The sequence below is a fragment of the Vulpes vulpes genome, chromosome 13 (assembly GCF_048418805.1).
Source record: "Vulpes vulpes isolate BD-2025 chromosome 13, VulVul3, whole genome shotgun sequence".
In the NCBI taxonomy this organism is placed as follows: Eukaryota; Metazoa; Chordata; class Mammalia; order Carnivora; family Canidae; genus Vulpes; species Vulpes vulpes.
In genome coordinates, this window is record NC_132792.1 from 10,825,795 (window position 1) to 10,848,058 (window position 22,264).

Sequence of the window (22,264 nt, forward strand, 5' to 3'; positions counted from 1 at the left end):
AAGTGTATAACCTCTTTCACTTACTTCTCATAACCATCCATGAGTAAAAATGAGAATGCATGTATTCCCACGGTGGAAACAGGAAATTGCACTCCACTTTGGCTATGAGATTACTTCTTTTGTGTTAATCACCTTTGCCCACACTGCCATGGTTCGCGTGATTCCTCACTACAGTCCTACAACCTTCACCTTCTGCCCCTTGCCCTACCTGTCACACTCGAGAAAGCATGCAACAAAAACTCCTAATTATTTTTCATATGTTTTTCTTCTTTTAGCAATTACTATAAGGAAAAGATAGTACTGTGGGAGAAGTGGTTGCCATGGAAACTGGCCAAGGATAAACAGTCTCTTCTAGGGCGATGTGAGGCAAGGAGACAGGAGCAGACCACAGCTTTCAGGAGTGGGAAGATAGCTGGGGAGTCACGTTGTTCTCTGAGCTCCGTCTGCCTGGCTCTTTGGAACTTACAGGAGCATTGTATGGTCTACTCAAGTGACCCTGGAGGTAAGAAGGGAGGGTGTTATGACATCCTCGGGGGCGCCCGACACAAGGGAAAGCAGACCACTGGATCCGTAGACACTGGAGAGTTTCAAAGAAATACACTTTTCATTGACCTTCTGAAGATTTGCCCTGGGCTGGAAGCAAAGCAACCTGGGCTGTTAGCTCAAACATGTTACAAGCTGCCTGCCCGGTTGAGGAGCATCAGAAAGTGGCAGGTTAAATTCGCCAGCTCTGTTTTTGCCGGTCACATAGAGGTTAAATGCATAAATTTTGGGCCGCCCTTCCTTGGTTCAAATCCTAGTTCTTACCTGTTAGCAGATATATAATTTTAGGCAAGTCCTTGAACTCCTGTAGTCTTCAGTATTCTTGTTTGCAGGGGATGATAATGGTAATAATGCTGCTGCTGACAAACCTTTCCAAACATACATTTTTTATAAAATGTAAAAATGTCTACCACTTAGTGCAGTGTCTGGCATGTTTGTATAGGCTCATTAAATGCTGATCACTGTAATTGCTTATAAATTAAGTGATTTTTGGCAAGCGACACGATATTATGTGCCCTGTAAAAACTATTATTTTTAGATAAATGTCATGTTGTAATAACAGAATGTTTATGTATGCTTAAAATTCATGGCCACCCTGCAAGATAGGTATTAATATAAAAATAGTTTTACATTTACATAGATCAGTATTAGTTACTATCATATTAGTAATATACATGCATATACATAACACATAATATGTAATGCAAACACTATGTATATTATATATGGATGTAACCCTATGTATGTGCATATATATATATACACGTAAACCAAGTCTCAAAAGCATTTTAAGATATACTTTCAAATGAGTCCCTTGTGTAAAGTGCATTGTTAAATTGTAATGGATCATCATTATCATTTGTGAGTGTTCTCTGTCCAGGTGCTCAGGAATGAAACAGGAAAAGACGTACCTCGTCAGCTTGCAGAAAGCCTAATGGGAAACTTGTGATTGTGTGATCTGTGTTACAATGTGGAAAACTGAATGGATAATACAGCGAGTATCATCTTCCAAGGAACTCGCTCTCTGCCTCAGATTTCCTCCATCAGAGCTGAGCAGAGAGGTGGTCAGGTGTGTTTGTCTTGGCACAGACATGTGGTATCCAGTCCTTCTCCGCGTGCTCCTCCTTTCTTCTGTATCATTTCATCCACTTTCTTATACATGTTTATGCTCCAAGAATGTTGTCTTCCCCATGCAAATATGCTTCCACTTTTCCATGACAGCCATGCTATCCCTGCAGCATCAAGTGTCCCTCCTTCTTCTTCCTGTCACTCCCATTCCCTTTATATTCTTGGATAGACTTTAACAACCCTTTATACCACAACTTAAGCATCCCCTCCATATGTGATTTCATAATAGATTAAACATTTATAGTGCTACCTCTGGAAGAGACGCACACACAATAGCTACTTTGCGTGCTCTATTCTATTAATAATGTGTGTGGATTTGCATGGCCTTCAACACTACTAACCTTCCAGAGGGCTGGGTCAACATCTGTGGTGTCTGTGTATTCCCAGGGTGAAGCACAGTGTCTGGAACCAGGGTATGTTCCATGTTTTGTCTGTTGACTTGAATAGACTCTATCCAGTAAAAGATCCTTTTAGGGCCTACACTCTGCTATAGAAATTTGCTAAACCTAGAAGAAAATAGGTCAGAGTTCTGGCTCATGAGGAATTTGGAGCCAAATTACGTGGGTCTGTCTGGCCCCTTCACTTACCAGTTCTGAATTTGAGTCATTTTGCAACTCGAGCATTTTATTAATTCCTTTCCATTTTTTTCTCTTTCTTCCTCCTCCTCCCCTTGCCCTCAGCAGCATCCTGTGTATTAGGATTATACTAGATGTTAGGGATGCACAAATGAATAAATTTCCACCCTCAACACTGAGATGGATCTAGGGTTGGAAATGCACGGTGTTTAAGAGGGGTGAAAAAGAGGTAGAGGCCAATTATATCAAGGTGGAGCGTTGTAAAGTGAGTTAGGCTCACCTAAAATGTAAATAGTAAAAATATCTGTAAGAGCTACATGAATTTTAATTCCCCATATGACTTTTAATGCTGCTCATCGAGGAGGATCTAATGTGTTTGTATGGGGAATGGAGGGCCCCAGTGGAAACACAGCTGCTTCTAGGTATAATAAAATAGATTATAATCAACTACAACTCCGAGAATCCCCTTAGCAACCATTCATTTGCCAGCCTGCTTTCAGAACTGGTGAATATCTATGGCCAGCCCTTGAAGAGGGAGTCCACAGGGCAGGGAAATTTGATAAAGAGGCCAAGGAAAGAGGTAAGTCGGCCACTCAACAGCTGCGAAGGGAGGGTAATATAGTGGTAAAGAAAAAGCTGCACCAATTAAAGTCTAGCCAATTGAATTATGAAAATGGATGCTGTTTAAATGAGGACACAGATGCCAGCATCTCCAATCCAACACTGAGGTCCAAGCTCCTTTGGATGGTATTTGTGCCACGGTGTGTTTGCGTGTGTGGTGTGTTACAGAGACCACATGCGGACAGAGTGAACCATGCAGAAGACAGAAATGTGATGTTAGGAGCTTGCTGAAAATAAAAGTCATGACTTTGACTATGTTCACATTCACACACACTTGCTGATGCTTCTTGTGAGCAGGATTGGATAGGTTCTCTCCTAAATCTCTCTCTCTCTTTTTATTCTTAAATTATTTAATTTTATTTAAATTCAAGTTCGTTAACATATAGTGTAGTATTGGTTTCAGGAATAGAATTACTTACAGATAACAGCCAGTGCTCATCCCAACAAGTGCCCTCCTTAATGCCCATCCTCCATCTAGCCTATCCCCCCATCCTCCTCCCCTCCAGCACCCCTCAGTTTGTTCTCTTAACTACAGTCTCTCATGGTTTCTCCCTCTCTGCTTTTATCTTATTTTATCCAAACATTTCTCCTAATGTTCACTACAGACATAGGACAAAGGGAATGTTCTATCTAACTTGCAAATGATGATAACCGAGAGTCACAAGAGATTAAATTGTATACCCAAGGTAGCACAAGTATTCAGAAGCACAAATGAGACTGGTCTATTGTTTCTGTGTCCAGTACTTATCTTCCATCCGTAGATACAGATAAACGTGTCAATTTGTACCATTTGGATTGCTTTGGGGAAAGCTCAAAGTATAATTTGTGGCCTCTCATTAATATCGATAAAGGCAGACCATCTTTTTTGCAGCTGCATAAATGTTTAAAATTCTGGGGCATGTTCATATCCATAAATTGCTCTGGAGAGAATGATGAACTAATCAGTAAAATACAAGAAGGGTTTCTGGAGGTTCAGAGCAAAACTCTTTCTTTATTAAATTTATTTATGTAAATTTAACTAGTCACATGTGGCTATTAATGTCTTTAGTTGGGCTGATTTTAATCAACGATGTCATCTTGACAACATATTTCATGGTAGAGGGCAGGAAAGTAGGGGGAGGCAGGGAAGTGGAGAAGGTGGAAGAAGAGGAAAGGCAGGATAAAATCAGGCAATTCTAGAATACAGAATGGGAAGGGATCTTGGAGTGCATCTACTTTAACCCTTTCCATCTGCTAATGAGGGAGGTGAACCTTAGGGAAATGAACTTATCTCCATAGGACAGCCAAGCCCCAAGAAGCTATTAAGTGTGTTTTTTGTTTTTGAAATTTAACTGGTATATGTACTTGCTTTTCTTTAAGAAAAAAAGGCAGGGTGCCTGGGTGATTCAGTCAGTTAAATGTCTGACTCTTGATTTTTGGCTCAGGTCATGATCTCACCTGAGCTCAAGGTGTGGGTGTGGAACCTGCTTTCTCTCTCTCTTTCTCTCTCTCTTTCCCTCTGCCCCTCCCTCCACCTTACACATTCTCTCTCTCTCTCTAAAAAAAAAAAAAAAAAAAAAAAGGCTGCAATAAAGATTTTATGTTTTAAGCATACCCAGATCTCCATCTCACTAGGTTACAACTTACATTCAAAATGAAAATTATTCACACCTATACATCTATCTGACAAGTCAGTACACATTGAGCTCTCTTCTTTCCTAATCTCCAGTATCACTCGTGTTTAGCATGCATGTGGACACCATCTTATTGACAAAATAAAGCATCTCTGGGTTGGAAAAGACCAAAAAGGTCATCTAGAACAACTTCCCACACAGTGTAGGAATTGCCTTCACCTGCTCTGAGTCAAGGCCTTCTGGCTCAGCACTTGTAGGGAACCAATAATAATCATGAGACCAGTCAAACTATGCTAAGTCAAGGCCAGCTGAGAAAAGAGTTATTCTTTCTTTGGAAGTGAAAGGTGCCTTGACTTGTGTCTGGCTGCTAGAATTGGAGCTATCAGGGTCCAAGCCTGGGCTAGACTTGCATCTGTTGGTCACAATTGAGTGATTTTGGGTTGGATGGTGGTCACTGTGCTTTGAAGACAGGAATAATGGGAAGAGCAGAAATTCTTACACTTATTAGCCATAGAGTTTCTGGTAACTCATACTCTCTGGGTTTCATTTTGCTTATCTCACAGAATGATTGTGAGGATGAAGGGTTATGAAATATGTGACCCTCCTAGCCCTGTGTCCAGCACCTGGGCTCATCTGGACACCCCGTAAGTCTTCCAAAACAAGATGGTAACAGAGTTGAGAAATGAAAGGGGCAGATTTGAGTTTGGCCAAAAAGCCTAACTTTGCACTAAGGAATGGGAAAGCAAAAGCATGGATTCAAAGATCCTAGGGCAGTGTATCCCCACGGGGACCCTGCTAAGGATGAGCTTTGCCACGTTTTATTGGGTCTCTGCAATTTGCTGATTCCACTGCTGTAAAACCATACAGATAGATAAATAATCAATGCAGTTGGAAAACAAAATCTTTCAAAATGTGCCATTCTTAGGCAGATAAATCATGAAATGAGGTCCTTATTTCATTCACTGTCATATCCCCAGTGATTTGGACAATGGCCAACACCTTGTACACACCGAACCAAATTTTTAAATGAAAGAATGAATGAATCGATGAGCACATCAATTGTAGGACTGATATTGAAGATATTACTCAGTAAATTATGTGGCACCTTCTCTCTGATATCCCAAAGGAGAAACTTCCCCTGGGGCTGAGGACCAAAAATGAATCTCCCTCTCCAGAGCAACAGCTGATTTTTAGTGATAGACAATGAGAATCATACTCTCTTCTTTCCACTGGCTACTACATGACTCAGCATAAAACTTATAGCCTATCTCTAGCAAAATATCATTTTGATTTTGTCTCTTTTTTTTTTGCTTTTCTTTTATTAATTTTAACAATGGCTGCTTTCCTAATCTCATGTGTGTGCATGATTTAGGGCTCAATCTCACGAACCTGAGATCATGACCTGAGCTGAAATCAAGAGTCAGATGCTTAACCAACTAGGCCACCCAGGCACCCCGATCTGTCTATTCTTTTACATAAAACATTCCATATTCTTTTACATAAAACCACCATGTTAATATGAATGGCTGTAATGCTTTTTCTGTTGGGTGGGGTTTTAGCAGAGAGCTCAATGGAAAGGTCAATTACTCAGTATCTCTGATTTTTTTTTCCCCAGGACTGGAATTCCCAAAGCTTTTGAACAAAGATACCTTTCAAGGTATAACTTCTATTCCTAAGCATGCTCTCAAGAGCTATAAAAACAAGTCCAGATAATAGCCTCTCAAATATATGAGGGTCCTCTTGACTAGAATTGCCACATAAAACAAAGGACACACAGTTAAACTGAATTTAAGATAAACAACCAATAATTTCTATATTATAAGGATATCCCAAATATTATGTGAGACGTATATATGCTAAAAATTGTCATCTATCTCACTGGGTGTCCTATAATCTTATTTGCCTAATTTGGCAACTGTATTCTTGATAGAGCCATGGTCCAGCTGTGGTGAGGAGCTTAGGACTTTCAGGGTTCCAATTAATTGAAAGCTAAGGACTCCATAAGGTCTTGAGTTTGATTTTGCTAAGAGATTCAAGGTTTTTTCCAGATATCATACGGAGCTCTCCACCCTAGAAGAAAGCAGAGTATGAGGGGCTCAGTTCTTGAAAACCAATAAGATATCACTTAAGAAGCAGAAATGCATTGCTTTGAATGAGGGGAGCTCACTTTCTTTGGTTAAGTTTGAAGCAACCTCTTTCTGGGAATTATTTGTGGTGCTTCCTTAAAATGCATACAATGTTCATTAAAATAATAAATGCCTGGTCTTTGTGCCCAACCCCACTTCTGACCAGTTGATCTGCCATTTATGTGTCAATCAGACTTGACTAAGTTCCAGGCTTCTTCCAGGAACTGACCTGATTTCCATGGGTCAATAATCCACAACCTTCTTCCTCCCAGAGAGACACTGATTTGGCAACAAGACATGGAACCATTCTCTTTATGAGAAATCCCGAAAGTAGTTACAAGGCTCCTTTACCCAGGTGATCATGAAACCAGCTGCATCAATGCTGTTAAGGAAGTTTGTGACATGCTCTCACCGTATTCCTTCTTCTGTGTGGACAGTGCCACAAAATCTGGAGGAAAGTCCCAGCTCCTGGCTTCTCCTTGAGGTGGGAAAGTAAAGACTGGACCATACATTTAACATTCTGATTACGTTTTGGGGAGGCTGAAAAGGCCTTGAGGCAGGAATGCAACATGTATTGTGGTTGCATCTAGGGCTTTGCTCTGAAGGTTGTCACTTTGAGGGCAAAGAATTTGGAGAGAATATTTCAGCGGTATATCATTTACCATGTGCATCATATACTCCGTGCTCTGTGTCTTTGTTCATGCTGTTCCTTCTGTCAGGAATGACTTTCCCTCTTTTCTGCCTCACTACTTACTGAAAGGGCTAGGTTAAAAGTAACCACCTCCATAAAACGTTTTAAGTTGGATGGCTTGAAGCATCATTGACTGCTCTTTTCTTTTCCCTGTCTTCTTGGCCATTTTTCACACCTTGACTATATTTGTTGTGAGTCTTTTTACATTTATATAGTAATTAACATATTATATTTGTTTTTTTTTTCATAAAGTTTGGACTTTTTCCTAACTGCCACGTGCCGAGATTGAAAGCAGTCTTCCCAGTTGCAATGTAGAACACTAGCCACCTCCCCCTCCAACTCCCAGAAGGTGAGACTGGCACATGGAATAGAGCTATGATACTTTGTCTAGTCCTGTACTGGGTGAACTATCTCCCATTGTATGAAAGCCAACAATCTTCAAATTAATTTATGGCACAAAAGGGATGAGAAACTAACCAGAAGGCAGAATTGATGGGATAATAAAATACTTTCCTCCTCTCTTTATCTTCCTTTGTTCCCTTATGAAGTGGTCTTCTGGGTGGTAAGACTTCACAGGAAGGTATAATTTAGAGTCTGGGTGCTTGCTGCTTAGGAACATCTCTAGCAATGGTATAAACAGAATTCGGAATGGAGCTCCAAGAACAGGAAGAAAAAAAGTGAGACGGAAATAAATGAGCATTCTCCTTTGAATACAAACAGACAAGGGGCCTGGGGGAGGAGAGCAGGCAAGTTTATGGGCAAAACCATACACAGGAATGGCCCATCTTGGCTGTGTGTGCCCATTCTTTTATTTGGGGGGAACCTAAGAAACCGGATGCATTTGGGATGCAGAATGAGTGGAAAAGAGGGCATCCCTCTAGACATTCTTAATGTGTTCTATGAGCTTATAGAATGAAAAGTGTTGTAGTTAGAAAAGCACAGGCTTTAGAGCAAGAGTAGCAAAATCAAATGAGTGAATTTGTCCAAGCAGGGTTGTAGTGACCTAGGCCAGGCACATCCTGTTTCATGGAGGCAGCTACTACTCAGATCCAGTAGGATTTTGCAAGCAGGAATTTGGCCCCTTGTTCTCAAACCATTTGTTTGGTTTTGGTTATATCTTTTTTCTTTCTCAACTTCTGATTTGGTTTATTTTGTTTCAATAGGAATTACCTTTACATTTAAATAATATAAGTCAATTCAAAGTGAAATGTTTGAGGAAAATTCTCTGGCAGTATGTTTTTTGGTTTGTTTTGTTTAGTTTCTTTTTAGAGAAAGAGCGTGTAAGTGAGGTAGGGAGGTGCAGAGGGAAAAGGGGAGAGAGAATTCTAAGTAGGCTCCATGCTCAGTGTGGAGCCTGAGGGGAGCTCAATCTTACCACCCTGAGATCATCACCTGAGCCAAAATCAAGAGTCAGACACTTAGCCAACTAAGCCACCCAGGCACCCCTGTACTAATGTTGAACCTACCCAACCTTATAACCTGGAATTTCCAATATTTATAATATGCCAAGAAATATGTACATGTATTTAGCAAAATATGTGTATGAAAATATTAATAAAAGCAATGTCTGTAATAGCCAAAATTATAATCATCAAAAGTTAAATATCCATCAACAGTATAATAGGTAAATAAGTTGCTGAATAGATATGTGATAAATAAGCTGCATAAAATGTGTACCTTATATAATTTAGGTAAATGAATTGTGGAATATTGTCCAATGTATAAACTAATGCTATCTGAAAGAATGTGAATGAATCTCACATACTGTTAAATATAAAAAGACATACTGTATATACTGAAAGAACTTCATTCAGGGATAAAACCTACAATATAGAAACACAAAACTAACCAATAGTAAGAGAAATAAAGACAGTGAGAGGGTGATAATAGGAGAGTTACATGAATGGGGCTTCTTGAGAACTGGTAATAATTTCAGTACTGGTCATACAAGCATCCTTTGTGAGGATTATTTGCACTGTACACTCATAAGTGATTTCCTATATGGATGTTATATTTCAAATAAAAATTACTTTAAAATTAGACCTGTAGAAAGACATGAATTATCAATGAAAAAATGGATGCAGTAAAAATCATACCTTTCTTTGAATGTATCAAAAACTGTTGGATGCAAAAAAGCTTTGTTGAACTGAATTCCAGAGAGTGGAGAGCTTGGACTTTCCCATACGTGGTCACAAGTGTCTTATCCATGTGCAGGTGTGTGGACAAGTGGTCTACACCTAGACCAGGCTAGTTTGCAGTGCCAAGGAGAAACACACAAGCCTTTGATGACAATGGGATCCATGGTATGGATTGGTGTCTGGAAGGGCCTTGCAGACAAAAACAGATCATTCAGTTGAGTTCTTTGCAATTACTATCCTGAAATTTTCCCAAGAAAGTAGCAGTAGTGGAGAGGCTAGAAAGCAAAGAAAATTCACGGTCTCACACAGCTCACAGTGCTTAGGTCCTGGAAACCTGTGAAATTGAAATGAAAACAGAACCAAAGCTATCTGACAGTGGGCCAATGTTTTCCCACCACAAATATGACAAGAACAAGGATCTTAGTTTCTTGGAAGCCCCAGACTGTGGCATTTACAGTTGGGCTAATTGGAAATGAATTCAATCTAGTTAGAGTTGTAGCCCAGACTCAGCTCAACTAGACCCTGAGAATAAATTGAATGATCAACCCCTTAACCAACTGCAAAGCAGGGGGAAGAGCTTTTTAGCTCAGGAAACAACAAAATAAAACAACAAAAAATTATACTTCACTCTCCAATGTCTTTTATGTACAATGTGCTTAATTCAGTTAAAAAATTATGATATGTGGGAAGAAAGAGGAAAACATAATCAATTATCAAGAGAAAAAAGTCATTAGCAGCTGAAGAGTGGTTGTTTTAAAGCCTTTCCTGTTAAATTAAGTATCCAGGAGAGTTTGCAGGGATAAGGAAAAGATAGATGAGCTTTTGAAGATCATGAGACCTCGTGATAAAAGATGGAATCTAGAGGAACCCCACATGAAAAACATTAATATTAGGTTTAGCAGGAGAGTACTTGAAGGTAACTGTTATAAATATAGAAAAGACTGTAAGAAAAAAATGGATATAATCACTGACACAATGGGGGAATTTCAAAATAGAAATGGAAAAAACTATATAAATGAAACCAAATGGAAATTCTAGGATTAAAAAATGTGCTCTAAAGTTTAAAGATATAATCATTGGATGAAATTAGAAGCAGAAAAAAAGTTTGATGAGCTTGAAAACAAAACAAAACAAAACAAAAAAAACCTTAAGAATTGAAGCTCATGGAGAAAAAAGCCTGGAGGACATGAACTCAGTGACCTTTAGAACAACATCAAGTAATTTGACAATAGTAGATAGATTCACAAAAGGAGAATAGAGAGGGTAAGAGAAGAAAATATAACTGAAGAAATAATGCCTGGTTTCCCCCCGAAATTGATGAAACATGTCAGCTTACAGATTAATGATTTCAGGGAACCCTAAAAGATGAAAGAAAAAGAAAACCTGACGCATGATAATTAAACTAGTATTAAAAAAAAGATAATAGATGTTAAAAGCAGAAAAAAAAATCACCAAGGGGAGCAAAATTAAGGGAAAAAACAGCTGCCTTTTCATCAGAAAAAATGAAGGAAAGGAATAGCAAAGGATCAAAACTAAATGAAACACACCAATAAAAAATTATAGCAAGAAGTCTGGTTTAAACCCAATCACATCAGGAATTATATTATGTATGACCTAAACATGCCGGATATAATAAATACACTGTTAAAATGGTTTGTTTTCAAAAGCAAGGCCCAAGGAGTTGCTGTATAAGAGACACACTTTAAATATCAATGTACAAGTAAACCATCAAAAAAGACATACTATGTGAACATTAAGCATGGGAGAGCTAATATGACTACATAAATATTACATAGAATTGATTCCAAGGATAGACACATTAACAAGTAAATAAGGATTTTAAAAAATTTCTCAAATGCTAAATTCATCAAAAAGACATAACAATCCTGGGTCACCTGGGTGGCTCAGTTGGTTAAGCATCTGACTTTTGATTTTGGCTCCAGTCATGACCTCAGGGTCATGAGATCAAGCCCCATGTCAGGCTCTGTGCTCAGTGAGAAGTCTCTCTCCTTCTGCCTCTGCCCCTCCCCCTACTCTCTCTCTCTCTCAAAATAAATAAATAAAATCTGTAGAAAATTTAAAAAATAAATGGAAAAATATGTAGAAAAATTTCAAATATTTGAAAATGAAAAAAAATTCTAAGTAATTTATATGTCCGAAAGAAATCAAAGAGAAATTTAAAAATATTTTCACTAAACTATAGTGGAAATAAACACATCAAAATTTGTGTCATAAAGCTAAAGTACTGAATAGATGGAAATTTATAGCTATTGTTATATTTATATTAGAAAAATTTCAAAAAGGATTGAAATCAATGATCAAACGTATTATGTGAAGCTAGAAAAAAAGAGCAAATTAAGGTCTAACATAAGTAGAAGAAAATAAATAAAATAAAACTGGAAATATATGAAATAGAAAACAAAAACAATGGAAACTAACAGACAAAGTAGTGTACTTTGAAAAGATTCTTAAAATTGATTATTCCTAGCAAATCTGAATGAAATATATCTTCAGTTGGGGTGCCTGGGTGGCTCACTTGGTTGAACATGGGACTCTTGACTTTGGCTCAGGTCATCATCATCTCAGCGTTATGAGATTGAGATCTGTGTCAGGCTCCACACTTGGTGGAGCTTATGATTCTCTTCCTCCCCATCTGCCCCTCTCAATTAATAATATCAGGGTTGAAAGAAAAGTACTATTTACGTAGTCTACAGATACTAAAAGTAGAATGATAAGACATGTATAATTTTATGTCAATATTTTTGACTATTTAGATGAATTAGATAAACTACTTGAAAGACAGACATTACTGAAATTGGCACAAGAAGAAATGTAAATTTCTATTGCTATATATTGTAAAGAAATTTAATTCATAATTTAAAGTTTTTTCACAAATAAAAATTCACTGTTCCCAGTAAATTTAATCAATGGTGAATTCTGCCAAACATTGAATAGATAAATAATAGTAAAGATACACAAACTCTTTCAGAAAATAAAGAAATACTTTCCAACTCATTGAATGAGGCCAGAATCACCAAAATCCCAAAACCCAACAGTGACACCATGCACAAAAAATCCCCTATAAATATAATGCAAAAAAAGTCTTAATAAAAAATTAGCAAATCATATCTAGCAATATATACAATGAATAATGTATCATGATCAAGTGGAGTTTAATATCAGGCATGCAAGTTTGGTAAAATGATAACATTTCAATCAATGCAATTCACTACATTATAAACATAAAAGTAGCAATGAATATAATTATCTTAGGAAGTGCACACAAACCACTTGAAAAAAATTCAGCACTTCAGAAAACTGAGATTCAGTAAAATTCCTTCTGTTTGATAATGAGAATATTAGAAAATAATCTAGCTAACTTAATATTTACTGGTAAAATGTTTTTAAAATTCCTCAAAGTACAGGAACAAAGCAAGGGTGTCTAATCTTCCCTCTGTGTCCTGGAGGTCTTAGCACTGTAATAAGGCAAGAAAATGATGTAAAATGTATACATTTTGGAACAGAAGTAAAAAACTTTTTCTGTTTTTTTTTTTTGTTTTCATTTTGTTTTGTTTTGCATACAATATGACTTTGTAATGTCTGAACCTTAACAAATGTACTAAACCAAAATAAACTGTAATCATTAAAAAGTGACTTAACAAGGCTTCAGGATAAAAGGTAAATGTACAAAAATCAATTGTATTTTTATATTCTAGCAATAACCTATTGAGATTTAAAAGTTTTATTTATTTTTTAAAAGATTTTATTTATTTATTTATTTATTTATTTATTTATTTATTCATTCATTCATTCATTCATTCATTCATTCATTCATTTGACAGACAGCACAAGCAGGAGGAGCAGCAGAGGGAAAGAGAGAAGCAGGTTCCTTGCTGAGCAGGGAGCCCAAGGAGCCCAAGCTGAAGATAGACGCTTAAACTGACTGAGCCATTCAGGCACCCCAAGAATTAAAAGGTTTAAAGTAATATTTATTTTAGCATCAAAAACAAACAAAAAGCTTAAGAGAAATTTAAACACAATGTGTATAAGATTTTACACTGAAAAATATAAATCTTTGAGACAAAATGAATTAGTAAATAAATTCAGTAAGTAGTACAGAAGTTGAAAGTTATGCCATGTTTTTGGAATGGAAAACTCAGTATCGTTAAGATATCATTACTTCCCAATTAGATGTAAATAGTCAATGATTCCAATTAAACTTGTAGCATGACTTTTTTGGTAAAAATTAAGTATTATCTTAAAATTATATGGAAATTCAAAAATCCTAGAATAGCTAAAACAGACTTAAAGAGGAAAATATTTGGGGCATCTGGATGGCTCAGTGGTTGAGGATCTGCCTTTGGCTCAGGATGTGATCCCAGGGTCCAGGATCAAGTCCCACATCGGGCTCCCTGCAGGGAGCCTGCTTCTCCCTCTGCCTATATCTCTGCCTCTGTCTGTGTGTCTCATGAATAATAAGTAAAATCTTAAAAAGAAAAAGGAAAATGGGAGATTTATACTATATGATTTTAGGATTTATTTTAAAGCTGCAGTACTTAAGATAATGTGGTGCTGGTGTGTGGCTGAACAAACAGGTCAATGGAACAGAATAGAAAGTCATGATGTAAATAAACATGGATGCAGTTGATTTATCTCTGAAGAAATTATAAATATAATTTAATGAGAAAAGGTACGTCATTTCAAAATATAGTGCCAGAACAACTTTACCCACTACATAAAACAATTAATTCAATATGGATCATTTTCCTAAGTGTAAAGCTAAAATTATAGAGCTTCTGGAAGGAAACAATGGAATATCCCAGCAAGTGTGGCACAGGCAAAGATCTCTAAGACAGAATACAAAAGCACTTGTCATAAATGTGGGGGAAAGAGAGAAGTTGGATTTCATCAAAATGAAGGACTACTTTACTAAAAAAGGCATATTTGGAGAAAATATTCACCATGTATGTATGTATATGTATATATATATGTATATATATCTGACAAAGAACTTGTATCCATAATATATAAAGCACTCCTTCATATCGAAAATAAAAATACAAATAATCCAATAAAAAATGGACAAAATAGTTAAACAGACACATCACAAAAGAAGACATACAGGTAGCCAAGAGGCATAAGAAAATCTGCTCAACGTCATTAGCCTTTTGGGAAATGAAAATTAAATTAAAACCACACTGAGATACTACTTCACACCCATTAAAATGACTAAAATGAAAAACGTTGGTAAGTTTGTGGAGCAAATGAGACTCTCTTACATTGCCGATGGAAGTGTGAAGCCATAAAACCACTTTAGAAACTTGTAGCTCCTTATAAAATTAAATACTCCTATCATATAACTGACCAGTTCCACTCCTATATGTACTTCCAAAAGAAATGAAAGCATATATCAAAGGAAAACTTTTACAAGAATGTTCCCAGCAGCTTTATTTTTAATAGCCAAACATTTCTATCAGCAGGAGAATGTATAAACAAATTGAGGTATGCTCCTATAATTGAATAGTAATCAGCAATAAAAAAAAGATCGGAGCTACTGATATCCACAACGACATGAAATAATCTCTCAGACGTTCTGCTGAACACATTATGTTTAGTAATCACACTTAAAAGTGTACATATTGCCTGATTCCATTTATATGAAATTCTAGAACAGACAAGAATCTGCTGGAACATATCATGGGACTTGTGTCTTGAGACTGAGATATGAGTTGGATAGCAACTGGGTAGGATGGAATGTTCTGGGGCAATAGAAGTGTTCTCTATCTTCATTGGTGTGGTTGTTTTTCATGGGTGTATACATTTGTCAAAATCTTACCTAACTGTAAACTTAGGTTCTGTGCATTTTGAAAAAATTATCACACACACACACACACACGTGCATGCACCAAACCCTTAAATCTGAAATCCTGACTCAGACATTCAATAGCTGTGTGTCCTTTGGCAAATTATTTAACTTTTTTCAGTTCTGCATCTGTATAAAACAACAGTCATGATCCAAATTTAAAGGTCCATTTGAGAAATAAATACAATAATCTCTCATCTAGTATTATCCTGGTACCTACTAGTCTCTAAGTAAGTATTAGCTATCATAAATAGTGTTATTATTAAAGATTGATTATTAATGTCTTTTTTCCCCATTATCTTTAAACTTTGGAAAAATTTATTCTGTTTTGGAAAGGAGAGGTCAAAAGGAAGAGCAGGATGATTTGCAGAAAAAAGCACTGGTCTTGAAATCATAAAACTCATGTTGTAGCCTTTTTGTATAAAAACCAGGGGGTGGGATAGCAGGAAGCAGCATGGTCCAGTAGGAAAAACAGATATTTTAAAGTCACAGAGATTTGGACTTAAATTTTGCTTCCATAGCTTATAAGTGATATACATCAGTTTATAAACCATCCTATGTGATCTTGAGTAAGTAATTTAATACCTCTGAGCCTTAATTTTATCTCCAAAGTACAAGTAAATATATCTAGTCTACACAGTGGTCTGATTAGAAGTGTCAGGTGGCACATGCAAAGGGCCTGGCCCTTAGCAAGCCATCAATAAATACGTCTTTTTCCATCTCTGTCTCTTGGTGCACTCTTTTTAGTATTATGGGCTATAGTTATCTTAGTAGATTAAGGGAATCGATCTCTGAGGGAACTTTAAACTTTCCATTCATCTGATTTTAAGTAAATGTAAACTAGTAATAACAATCTGTAGGTCTACCAATCTACGTCTTTACCTAAGATGAAACCTAAAAGTTCCTGCAGAAATTAAACCTAACCAGAGAAGCAAAAATATAGATTCATTCAGATTAAAAAGATTGCCTGGTCCAAGCTCATCACTGCTTGGGTCTCTGTGTTTTCTGTTACTAAGGCTACAAGAGTTTGTTTACACAAAAAGCACATCTTTAATCATTTAAAAAAAAAAACAAGACATGGGGACAGATTGTACTCCACTAGGGAAAGAAAAAAACACACAACAAACCCACAAATCCATCTGGGGAGGCTGAGTATGATAGACCCTTTAATTTCAAGAGTAACATGGTCAAGGAGTTCAATGAAGAGATGGCTTAATTTTATATTTGGTTTGAAGATGAAAATCTCCACTTTCCTTCATCAGCTAAGGAGCACAATGCAGTAATGTGGGTTTATAAGAGATGTTGGCAATATATAACTGGTCTTTTTCCACTGTTGAGTCCTTTGCAGATTTAAAAGTTCTTAGAAATATAGAAAGAAAAGAGCACTTAGTTTTCTATTAGAAGCCCCCAGATTTATTCATAGAAATTGGCAGCCCAGTGAGGGAGTGATGTTGCCCACATTAATTAAAACTTGGATAAAATCCACGTCTAAGTCTCCTTTCATTATTTTTCTCTTTTATGTATTTTATACTGAGAGTAACTTCACTTAGAAATGATAAACCACAAACACATTAGAAATCACATTTCTTACCCTGTGTGTATACATCCCATTTACCCAGTGGATTAGGTGATAGATTTTTCCCAACAAGAGTGTTGAGTTAGGTCATTGTGGAAGCCAGCTTAATATCTGTTCCCACACGCCAGTAGCGTATGTGTGCTTTTAGTTTATGATTTCAATCAGTTTCTTAGACTTTCCACTTGATCCTTATGGTCTAGTCACACCGAGGTACATCATGACCACATATGACAGTCAAAATGTTGAAAATCACACATAAAGAGGAAACCTTAAAAGCAGCCAGAGAGAAATGAACATTACATATAGGAAAACTGTGATTTGGATGAGCACACATTACTCATCAGAAACCATGGAGACCAGAAGGCAGTAAAGTACAAACAATTTCAGATAAAGGAAAACCAAGCAAATTTGCCCCCACTAAACCTGTCCTGCCAGAAGTACTAAAGTAGTTCTTCAAGCTTAAGAGATAAGACCAGATGGAAATTGGGGTCTTTAAAAAGGACTTAAGTGCATTGGAGGAAGTAAACATTTGGGTAAAAATGGAAAACTATTTCCCTTTTACATTAATTTACTTATGACTATGTCAAGCAAATTTATAACATCATCTTGTTGGAATTGCATGTATATCTACTATATATATGCATATATAATAATGATGATAACTATAACATAGAACAGAAAGGGAGTGGTGAATAGACCATATGAGGGCAAGCTTTCTACATTTTATGTCAAGTGGTACCATATTAACATTAGTTCCAATGTGTAACGTTAAGTGTATATATTTGCCAATCCCTAGAGCAATCATTAAAAAATAACACAAAGAGGTCCAGATCCAATGGACACATTAAGTTAAATTCTAAATAAATGCAAATCGTTCAAAAGCAGGCAGGAAAGAGGAACAATAGCAACCACGAAAAAAGAGATGGCCAAACAGAAAACAGTAAACTGGTAAACTTAATTCAACAATATCAGTAAGTATCTCAACTTTTAATATTTCAACACTCTAATGAAAATGCAAGACTTTCGAATGGATAAGAAAGCAAGACTTCACCATATACTGTCTACAGGAGAATTACTTTAAATAAAAAGACACAGGTTTCAAGCAAGTAGACATAGAAAAGATATACCATAAAAGCAATGGGGTAGGTAGTCTCTAGGATGGTTGCCAAAGACCTGTGTCTCCTGGTGTACGTGCCCTTTGCAATCTCCCCTTGTGAATGGGCTATGATTATTGACTTACTTCTGATAAATAAATATGGCAGACATGATAGGATGACAATTCCTAGATTGCTTTATTAAAGAAATCTGTGCTTTTTTTCCCCCCTCAAACTTTCAATTTCTATCTACATACCATCTATTTGTGTCATTAGCTACTCTGGGAGAAGTCAGCCAGCTACCTGCTGTATCATGAGGACACTGCAACAAACCTGAAGAAAGCCTGTATGGTGAAAGAATGAGGCCTTCGGTTCAAAAGGCCATGAAGAGATGAGACCTACCGACAGCCACTTGAGTGAATGTAGAAGTGGAGTTTCAATGCAAGTGCAGCCTTGCCTGCAATCTTGGCCAACAGCTTTTCCACAGCTTCATGAGACCTTGAAGCAGAATCACCCGGCTAAGCTGCTTGGTTAATTCTTGAGTCACAGAACCATGAGATGATAAATGTTGGTTGTTTCAAGTTAATAGATTTTGGAGTAATTGTTTCACAACAATTTATAATTATTTCAAAGTAAGCTTGAGAAGGCTATAAAATCAAGACAAAGTTATAACGGGGATAAAGAGAATCATTTAATAATGATAAAAGGATCAATTGCACAGAAGGACATCACAGTCACAAACATCTATACCCCAAATAACAGAGCCTCAAAATACCTCAAGTAAATATTGATGAAATTACAGGGAGAAATAAACAATTCTACAATCAAAGAAGGTTTTAATACCCCACTCTCAGCAATTGATAGAACAACTAGGAAAAAATGAGTAAATAAGTGGATGATTCAGACAGTAATATCAACCACCATGACCTAATTAAAACCTAAAGAACTTGATGCTGTGCATGAGTGCACATGGTCCGTTCAAGAATAAACATATGTGTGGCCATAAAAATAAGTCTCAAGATACATAAAAGGAATATAGGCATGTGCTTTCAATAAGCATAATATATTTGAAATCAACAAAAATGAGATATATAGGAAATCCCAGATATTTGGATATTAAACAAAATAATTCTAAATAATCCATCAAAGACGAAAGTACAGGGAAATTAGAAAATGTTTTTAGCACAATCATAAGGCAAGTATGATGCAATAAAGTATATGTGATGAAAATAAAGCAATGAATGGTGAGAAATTAATAGATTTAAATGCTTACATTAAAAAAGTAAATAGGGGGATCCCTGGGTGGCTCAGCAGTTTAGCACCTGCCTTTGACTCGGGGTGTGATCCTGGGGTCCTGGGATCGAATCCTGCATTGGGCTCCTGGTATGGAGCCTGCTTCTCCCTCTGCCTGTGTCTCTGCGCCTCTCTCTCTCTCTCTCTCTCTCTATGTCTATCAAGAATAAATAAATAAATAAATAAATAAATAAATAAATAAATAATAAATAAATAAATAAATAAATAAAATCTTAAAAAAAAAAAAAAAGTAAATAGTCTAGGGACACCTGGGTGGCTCAGTGGTTGAGCATCTGCCTTTGGCTCAGGTCGTGATTCCAGGGTCCTGAGATCAAGTCCCACATCAGGCTCCCTGCAGGAAACCTGCTTCTCCCTCTGCCTATATGTCTCTGGCTTTCTGTGTCTCTTATGAATAAATAAATAAATAAATCTTAAAGAATAAATTAAAAAGTGAATAGTCTAAAGCAATGAGCTAAGATTTCACTCTAAGAAATTGGGGAAAAAAGAGCCTAATAAAGTCAATAGGTAAAAAGAAGTAAATAATAAAGATAAGAGCAGAAAACAATGAAATAGAAAAGAACAAGTAATAGAGAAAAAGCCAAGATTTCATGCTTTGAAAATATCACCAAAATTGATAAAAAATTTAGTTAAACTGATTGAGGAAAGAAAAGAGAAAGAGAAATTATGGGAATGAAAGAACTATTATCACTATTTGTTTCATGCACATTAAAAAATGAGATATTGTTATTAGCAATTTTATGCCAATAAATTTGACAACAAAGATAAATGATAAAGACCTTGGAAAATTCAATTTATAAAAACTGACAAAAAACGAGACGGAAAACCTGAGTAACTTTGTAACTTTGTTAAAGAAACAGACACACACACACACACACACACACACACACACACACACACATGCTTGAACTCTGGGCCCAGATGGCTTCATTCATCAATTGTCTTAAACACTTTAGGAAGAAACAATAGGAATCGTACACAAACCCTTTCAGAAAAATAGAGGAGGAGGGAACATTCCCTAACCTGTATTGTGAATCTGCAGAACTGTAATCCTAAAATCTGACATAAATACTACTTAAAAAAATTATAGACTAATAAAATTCCTCATGAACATGAATATAAAAACATAACAAATATTAACAAATTGATTTCATAAATCTATAAAAAGGACAATACATCATGACCAGTAAGGTTTCTCTTATGAATGCAAGCTCGATAGAACATTTTAAAATCCATCAATAGGGATCCCTGGGTGGTGCAGCGGTTTAGCGCCTGCCTTTGGCCCAGGGCGCGATCCTGGAGACCCGGGATCGAATCCCACGTTGGGCTCCCGGTGCATGGAGCCTGCTTCTCCCTCTGCCTATGTCTCTGCCTCTCTCTCTCTCTCTTTCTCTGTGACTATCATAAATAAATAAAAATTAAAAAATAAATAAATAAAATAAAATCCATCAATACAATTCATGATCATAACAGCAGAAAAATATGATAATTTCAATAGATGTCTAGATAAAATTTGACAAAATCTCACAACCCATTCGTGATATAAGCTCTGTGTAGATTAAGAATGGATGGGAACTTCCTCCATCTAAAAAGGCCATGCTGAAAAGTCTACATATACCATCATAATGAAGTATTATGAAATATTAAATATTTCTTCCAAAGATTGGGAAGAACCAAAATAGCTACTCTTATTGCTAGAATTTAAACACTATACTAGAGGTTCTAGCCATTCTAAAAAAGCAAGAAAAAGAAACTGTAGAAAGATGGAAAAGGAAAAAGACTGTTTCTATTTACAGATAGGATAAGGTTTTTTTATTTTTTTATTTTTTATTTTTTATTTTTTATTTACTTTTTTTTTTTTGGATAAGGTTTTTATTGAAAACTCCATAGCTCCAAAACAGCTATGAGAAACAGTGAATTTAACAAGTCCATTCAAGAGAAGGTTTCTACAAAACAAAACCGAACTCATATTTTTACATACTAGCGGCAAACAATTGGAAAGCAGATCAAAACACCAACCCCATATACAATCATATACCTGTCTGATTCCAGTGTTCTTAGAATTACTATCTCCCAAATATCTTAAGCCACTGAGGTAGTGCCTCTGAGATATCTGTGCATTACTTGCCTCTGGCATTTCATCCCTGTTTCATACCAGTGAGAGGTTTTAACAACAGTATTTTTTTTTTATTCTTAAAAGATTTTATGAATCCATTTTATTTGAGAAAGAGAACATGAACAGGGGGAGGGGCAGAGGGAGAGGGAGAGGGAGAGAGAGAATCTCAAGCAGACTCCACACCGAGCATGCAACCCAACAAGGGTTCCCAAGATCATGACCTGAACTGAAACCAAGAGTTGGATGATTAACCAACTGAACCACCCAGGTGCCCCTCAACAGTAGCACTTCTACACCATGCCAGAGGCTTTCTGTACTTCCCTTATCAAGGATGGAATCCTCCTCATCAGCCAGCCAAAGAGTAAATCACAGCTCTAGTATCCTACTTTTTAAAAATATTTTATTGGTTTATTCGACAGAGATAGATCGCGCACGAGCAGGGGAAGTGGCAGACAGAGATAGAGGGAGAAGCAGGCTCCCCACTGAGCAGGGAGTTTGACACCAGACTCAATCCCAGGACCCTGAGATCATGAGCTGAGCCGAAGACAGATGCTTAACCGACTGAGCTACCCCCATGTCCCTCCAGTATCCTATTGTAGCATCAGCATTCTCAGACTGTTCCTGGTACACAGTTAAATCAGTGTTCCACAGGGAAAAAATACCAATGTGGTTTTGCTGGCGGTTGGTTTCCCTGAAGTGTTTGGGAATAACAGGTATGAGAGAATAAGTAGGCATGATTGGGCAGAGGAAGACATTGAAGTGTGATGAAGTCACAGGGAGGCTTCAGTTGACCACACAGGGTGATCTGAAGTGTGGATAGCCCTCCAGCAAAGTCCTGAACTGTGGTCTGGGGGCCAGGACTTTGTACC

The 22,264-nt window shown here is 36.8% G+C and overlaps 1 long non-coding RNA gene across 1 annotated transcript; it reads left to right on the forward strand.

Annotated features, from left to right (window-relative positions):
- Window positions 1–281: 281 nt before the first annotated feature.
- Window positions 282–18,503, forward strand: LOC140595044 (uncharacterized). Its single transcript, XR_011996441.1, has 4 exons — window positions 282–502; window positions 1,424–1,612; window positions 7,550–7,646; window positions 18,245–18,503. It is a non-coding gene; the product is annotated as an uncharacterized lncRNA (long non-coding RNA).
- Window positions 18,504–22,264: the final 3,761 nt, after the last annotated feature.